Source organism: Nicotiana attenuata, unplaced genomic scaffold, assembly GCF_001879085.1.
Source record: "Nicotiana attenuata strain UT unplaced genomic scaffold, NIATTr2, whole genome shotgun sequence".
Taxonomy (NCBI): Eukaryota; Viridiplantae; Streptophyta; class Magnoliopsida; order Solanales; family Solanaceae; genus Nicotiana; species Nicotiana attenuata.
Genome location: NW_017674667.1, coordinates 78,721 through 86,289, shown reverse-complemented (window position 1 = coordinate 86,289; position 7,569 = coordinate 78,721). Strand labels below are relative to the sequence as shown.

Sequence of the window (7,569 nt, the reverse complement as noted above, 5' to 3'; positions counted from 1 at the left end):
GGAGTACTACATACAAAGTCTGAAAGAACATCATCTGTTTATCTCGGGTACAATGAGATGACAACCAAATGTAAAGATAAAAGGGAGACGCCGGGCCTGCGGACGCTTGCAAGCTACCTCGGGTCTCTCTGGACTGAAGGTTTGCCCCCGTGCTAATGCTGCTGCTGCTGCTCAATACCTGGACCTGTGCAAAAATGCACAGAGTGTAGCATCAGCACAACCGACCCCATGTGCTGGTAAGTGCCTAGCCTAACCCCGGCGAAGTAGTGACGAGGCTAGACTGGACCCCACATAAACCTGTGCAATTATAAATATACAGCGAAAATCGAAGTACAAGGCAACTAGCAGTATGGGAGGGGAAACATGTTGTGGGGAGATAACAATATTAACAGTAAATCCAAAGCGATCAATCTAGGTGCAATTTATAATTTCCGGCGAACAAGAAGCTAATACCAACACTAAACACATTTGTATCAATAACTGTTGCGGCGCCCAACCCGACCCTAATACATTTCAACACTGTTGGGGCCTGCAACCGATCCACAATTTATCACTGTTGCGGCGTGTAACCCGATCCACAATTATCACTGTTGCCGCGTGCAACCCGATCCACAATTATCACTGTTGTGGCGTGCAACCCGATCCACAATTATCACTGTTGTGGCGTGCAACCCAATCCACAATTATCACTGTTGCGGCGTGCAAACCGATCCATTATTATCACTGTTGCGGCGTGCAACCTGATCCATAATTATCACTGTTGCGCGCGTGCAACCCGATCCTCATATAACATTGTTTCGGCGCGCAACCCGATCCGTAATGTATACCTCTCAACCTTGCCCAAGCAACAGTCACAAATAAAGGGCAAAGGAGTGAACAAGTAATTGGAAGGAAATTCCAACAAGGGTACACAAACAACCGATAACAACCATGCAAGAGTAAATCGATAGTTCTCTTTTTCTTTCATTTTCATATCCTAGTTCTCATTAGCACTCGTGACAAGCTCCAAGGCATTTCTCATTTCATATGCTCTCACCATTTGTATTTCAGACCGAGCCAATGCTCCACGATTTTCTACAATCACAATATCTTTCACAAGGTGTTTACCACGTATAGAAGCCATCAATGACATGGAAGGCATAACAATATCCAAGCAACCCGCATATAAGGACTCACGGTCATGCTAGACCCCAATGTATAGGAACTCGTCACCATGCCTATACATCGTACTCAATCATTTAGCAATTAGCAAACAAGACTCGACTCCTATTCCCTCAAGCTATGGTTAAACCAAACACTTACCTCAACTTCCACGGCCAATACAATCCTCCACAATCGCTTTCCCTCTCGAGTTCGGCTCCAACTCAACCAAATCTATGCAATAAGGACTTCATGTTATCAATAAGTGCTAGACAAATCAAACCCAATGACTAATTATAGCTTTTTCATCAATTTACCCCAAAAGGTCAAAAATGCCTCCGGGCCCACATGGTCAAAACCCGAGGTTCGAACCAAAACCCGTTTACCCATTCCCCCATGAAATCAAATATGTAAGTTATTTTGGAATCGGACCTCGAATTGAGGTCCAAAACCCCCAAATTTTAGAAAACCTAGGTTCTACCCTAAATTCCCAATTTTCCCATTAAAATCTTTGTTTTGAAGTTGAAATTATGTTTAAGGATGTTAAGGAGTAAAGAAAATCAGTTAGAAATCACTTACCAATCGTTTTGAAGAAGTAGAATCGTTTGGAAAATCGCCTCTTATGTTTTGGGTTTTGAAAAAGTGAAAAATGACTGAAAATCCCGACTTTATATACCCTTCTGAAGACTCAGCGCGGACCGCGACAAAGTGCACCGCGGCCGCGCTGAGGAGCTAGAATTCACACTCTCTAACCCACCCAGCGCAGACCGCGAACTGATTTTGCACGCGGCCGCGCTGAGGAATGGACCAAACCCCTCTCTGAATCTCCCAGCGCGGACCGCGCTGATTAGTCACGCGGCCACGCTGGTCGACTTGAACCACTGGCCCTCTGAACCTAGCCAGACGGACCGCGCAGGAATGCACCGCGGCCGCGCGGCTTCCAGCGCGGACTGCGCGGAATCGACCGCGGGGCGCTGGGGGCCTGCAACTCCCTGAACCTGCAACCATCTGATATTTCTAGCCTAAGACCTCCCGGACCTACTCAAAACTCACCCGAGACCCTCGGGGCTCCAAACCGAACATACATATAAACTAAAAAATATCTTACGGACTCATCCGTGCGATCAAATCGCCCAAACAACATCATAATCATCAAATTAGGCCTCAAGACCCAGGATTTCCTTCCAATTTTCATAAAACATCAAGTTTAGAGTTTTTTTTTAGTCCAAAACACGTCAAACGACGTCCAAATTCAACCAAACTTTACAGAAAGTACTTAAGCCGTATATAAGACTTGTACCGGGCGTCGGAACCAAAATACGAGCCCGATACCACAGTCTTTTAATCAAATTTCATTTCCAATTTCCTTAATTATTTTCAGAAACAATTTCACACAAAAATTCATTTCTCGGGCTTGGGACCTCGGAATTTGATTCCAGGCATACACCCAAGTCCCATATTTTCCTACGGACCCTCCGGGACCGTCAAATCACGGGTCCGGGTCCGTTTTCCCAAAACGTTGACCGAAGTCAAAACTTAATCAATTAAATACCAAGATTTTAACAATTTTTCTCACAAATTTCATATTTAAACTTTTCGGCTACGCGCCCGGACTGCGCACACAACTCGAGGCAACCCAAATGAGGTTTCCAGGGCTTCAGAAGTACAGAGGGAGTAGGAATACAGGTGATGACCCTTTGGGTCGTCACAATTTTATACAGCAGATTTTATTTTTTACAAAGTACAATAATTGAGGTCAAAGTATAAGTATATATTAATATATATTATATATATTATTATATATAGGAAATATATGTGGTATAACTTATATATATATATATATATATATACATAATATACTTATTGTAGATGGCATACTATTATTATAATTAACATTAGTTATACGAACAAAAACAAAAACAGTTAGTGAACCAAACACTAGTATAAAAATATTAAAAAGTAAAGAGACATTTAAATAGGAATAAGATAAGCTAACAATAATATTGCTTCTAATAATTCACAATACTTTGGGGTTCACATCTATATATATATATATATATATATATATAATTGAGGGACTTAGGCAAGATGATGTGGCAATCTCTTGAACAAGCAAACCTCCTTATCCTTTTTTTCGAATTTTTGCCAGTTTTTCCCATATATTCCTTTCAATGTGCTAATAAAAAAACCGGAAAAGTCACGTCCAATAAATAGTCTTAATTACCCTTGTGCCTTTTCCTCTTCTTTCGTTCTTCAGTACGCCTTTTCCTCTTCTTCTGTTCTTTAACTTAATGAGTTACGGCTTTTCCATTGCCAAAAAAAAAAAGTTACGCCTTTTCATCTTCGTTGAGTCTATTTTACTGCAGAAGGCCGCACTATGAAAGGGACGATTTGTGCTTTCCCTGTTTGCTTGGTTGTCAAGATAAAAAATCTGATAAATCTCTAAATTGTGGATTTTGTTTTAAGAGATCTTATAGTTACATTTTTTTCAGTAAGTTTCTTGACCAAAAGGTGATTAAAAAATTGCAAAGCATGATCACGTTTTTTAGGTGGTAGTTCTAGCTAATTTGAAACTTTGTTGTTGTTGACAAAGAAATTGCATTTACATTACATTATTATATATGCTGAGTTTGGGTTGTTTATTTTCTCTTGCATCAGTTAATAAAAAGATTGCAGTGAGTACAAACGATTGTCATTTTTCATCTATGCTAATTGTTTGCTTGGTCACAGATATATAGTATGCGAATTGGCTAGAAAAAGTTCATTATCCCTCATACACTCTAATGCTGAACTATCAACAAAGAATTTGCTTACATCAAGGTGAACTTCAATTTTGCCGCTCCGAGTTCATCTTTAGGTTTTACCGTAAGTTCTTAATTCTGAATAATATTTACAATTATATAATATTTTGTGTTACTTATTTCCGTAGCAATTTTGCTTATTCCAGATAAAAGGCATGATTCTTGACTTACAAATATATAATATATTTTTTGTTACTTATTTAAATGTCAGTTTTGCTTATTCCAGTTGTTTTAAATTTGTGTTCAAAGGACAAGAGGAGGTGTTATTCCTTATGATTTAGTTGGCTAATCAATAAGTTTGTATTTCATTTATATAAATTTATGTGAATTATGCCCATTTCCTCATTTTTCCATTTATGTACTTGAAAAGAAAAACATCAACAGTCATGTCTTTTAATCTTTTTAATTAGCCTCTCTCTTCCTCTTCCAAGAGTCGTGCCTTTTAATCTCTACAATAGGTTTAACCCTTTCAAAATTGTAGTGGCTTTAGTCATTTTGCTTGTTTGGATGGTTGTTACCAGATGTATTGTATTGTATTGTTATTCCAAAACAATGTTTGTTTTGATTGTTTCATTAAAATTGGTTGTATCGTATTGTTAAATCTATTGTTCCGGAACAATGAAAATTCCCCTTTTTTGAAACAACCGATTTGGTATGGTGGGATTGTTTCCTAATATTCTTTCCAATTATGCCTAACTTATTACTCCACAATTCTATTTTACCCTTTATTACTCCAAATCTCCAACCTATAACCTACTTTGTATTTTTCCAAAACTTTTGCCGCCAATGTTAATGGCCGCCTTCTCTTTTATTTTTCTCCTAATTTGCTTTTAACTTAATTCTAATTAGTTGTGCTCCTTTGTTTTGTCTTCTTCTGTCTCGCTCCTTTGTTCTGCTTTCTTAAGGTGGTTTGCCTTCTTCTGTTTTGTTTTTAGAAATTATTTTTATGCATATTTTTTGATAAATTTAATATTTAAACAGTTGAAGGTATTTTAGTAAACTTATAAGTTACAGTACAATACGATACAGTAAAATCAAACAGCAAAATATTATTTAACAATAACAAACAATACAATCTATCCAAACGTTATATTCATAAAATGATACGATACAATACAATACAATACAATACATTATAAAACGACGGGGAACAATGATCCAAACTGAGCGTAAGAGTAGGAATATTCATATAGTGTGCCTATTTTTCTTTTTCCTGTTGTTAATCAGAAGGTATTGTTCATTCGTTACTTTGTGCTTATTGGACTAAATTTTTGTGATTTTTAATTTTCTTTATTTTTCTTTCAGATCCATGATTCAACATGTTCAATTGGAAAAGACAAAATAATTTTGACATGTATAAAATCATTGTTGGTCATTCAGAGTATGACTATTTTTATAGTTTGCGTTTATATTTCCTTTTGTTTTGTTAATCGACAGGTAATTGTGATTTTTTCTTAATTTTCTTTATATTTGCTTTTGGGTAATGCTCCTAGAGAGAGGGTCGAGATTAGCAAATGTGAGTATTATGTTCTTATTCCCTTTTTTCTCCATGTCTTTCCTTACTTTTTAGTCATCTAGGACATTCTGTGCATTTCTATTGAAAAATTTCACTTCCTTGGTCGAAAAAAAAGTTTAAACTAAATATAGGGATTAATGCCTATACCTTTATTTTACTAAGCTAGCGTTTTCAATTTTCATTGTTCGTTATTAGTCGTTAATACCGTCCCAAGCATGTATTTTGGTTTCTCCAATTAACGGGCAGTTAGGCACCTTACAGACTATTAAACTTATATGTGGAAGGTCTATTTTTGTTGTATGTTTTAAATTGTGCTTACTCAAATTAAATACAGGTTCACAATTTATCAACAAATACCTTAGGTGGGATACATAGTTATCTTTTCTGGTAAAAGATGCGATGTAAGAAAATGAGGCGTGTACTGAATAATCATTAGCGATACATAGCCTGGAGAAGAAGATGAAATCTCTTTATCTTTGTCGCTTTTTTTTTTTTTTTTGTCGGATACGTGAAATGTTAATCACATTAAATAGCAGATTAAGATTTGCACTTACTGCCAGGATGTACCTCCTTAGATGCATTGTATGAACAAACTTAGTCGTGTTAGGGTGAACATGATTTTCCTTATATAAGAATAGTTTAGAACGTGGCTTCAAATTTTGGTGAACAAGTAATAGATAAGGAGGAGTTGGAATGAAGAGATAAAAAGGAAGAAAAGGAAGAACCAGAAATTATTTTCGAACAACGAGCAAGAAATAAGTAATGAAGGATACATAGACTATAGAGCTGTGATGATCACCTCAATTTGTTATATTACATTAAAATTAGACAAAGATTAGAAAATTTATATCTTTTATTTCTGTTGCATTTGTGCCAAACAACAAAATTGGAAACACTTCATGCAAAGAAAATAAATAGATGTAATTAGTTCCTTTATCTTACCTCTTCACATTATGAAATCGGAGATTGTGTAAGAGAATGAGAAGGTAAACAATTAAGTGTATATAACCAATTTTATTATTTGAATATTGGAAAAAGTTCATTTTATAAATATAATGAAATCTTTCGCAATCGCGCGAAACGCGACAAGTTTACTAGTATTACATATAAGGGGGCTTTTAATAGTCTTGTCCATCAATCGTGTATTTATTTGTTTGCAGGAAACCAAGAGCAGAAGTGGAGCAGTTTTAGCTGATTAGAGTAGGAAAGGAAAAATAAAAAAAAAGCCCGGCGTAACATATGTATACAACATGAAGGACAAGGAAATCAAATGGAACCTTTGGGTCTAATGCCATGTGTTACCCTATAAGGTTTAAGTTGTAAAGATGGATTTCTTTGATGAAAAGGAAGTATACATTGATAAAGTGCTTCTGATGATTGTTACTTCATATAATTATTTGGCTTGTACATTTATATTTTACTACCTAGTAAAGCAAAATGGTACTGTAACTAACGTAATTAGTTGCTGCTGAAAGATACGACAATAAATCTTATCCGATTTTTGGCTCGAATAAATTTTCTTCCTTCTACGAGGTGTCCAACTTTCGATGCATTTAACTAACCAGACCAAATAGAAACAGAGCTACTGTTTATTTCCTTGCTCCTTTTTTTTTAACAGAGAGAATAGATAACATCAAAATTTATCCATAGTTTGTTTGAAGAGCACGATGGAGGAGCGGAATACCGAAAGTGTAAGTCTAGGATCAACAGGGAAGGGCTCATATGCCAATCAATTTGAGTGTCCCGGACGAGATCAAAGCCTCTCTACCACATGTGATTTGAGGTACATATGGTGAGAGCATCTCTGAAGTTTGTCTCACTAAAAACATGTGCCGCAACGATTAGTTAAAACGTTATCAGAAGCGAGGAACATGCAAATTGCGATGGGTTTAATATAGCCTCATTATTCTCTGTTTACCTTTTGTTAATTTTTCTTATTTTACTTAGAACAACTAATTTAATCTCTGCCATTCATTTGAAAAGTTCCACTATAACTGAAAAGAAGAGGTGATATTACTACTGTCTTAAGCATAATTTCGTTGCCAAAAAAGGCAGCAAGGGACACAAATGGAAGTGCAAAAAACTGAAAAGACATTCGTATTTATTTAGATC

At 36.2% G+C, this 7,569-nt stretch overlaps 1 long non-coding RNA gene across 2 annotated transcripts; it reads left to right on the top strand.

Moving 5' to 3' along the window:
• Positions 1-3,336: 3,336 nt before the first annotated feature.
• Positions 3,337-6,847, top strand: LOC109219086. 2 transcript variants are annotated; one of them, XR_002066886.1, is made up of 3 exons: positions 3,337-3,631; positions 3,871-4,005; positions 6,618-6,847. It is a non-coding gene; the product is annotated as an uncharacterized LOC109219086 (long non-coding RNA). The 2 variants fall into 2 exon arrangements; XR_002066887.1 differs by lacking the exon at positions 6,618-6,847 and adding an exon at positions 5,247-5,391.
• The last annotated feature ends 722 nt before the right edge of the window (positions 6,848-7,569 follow it).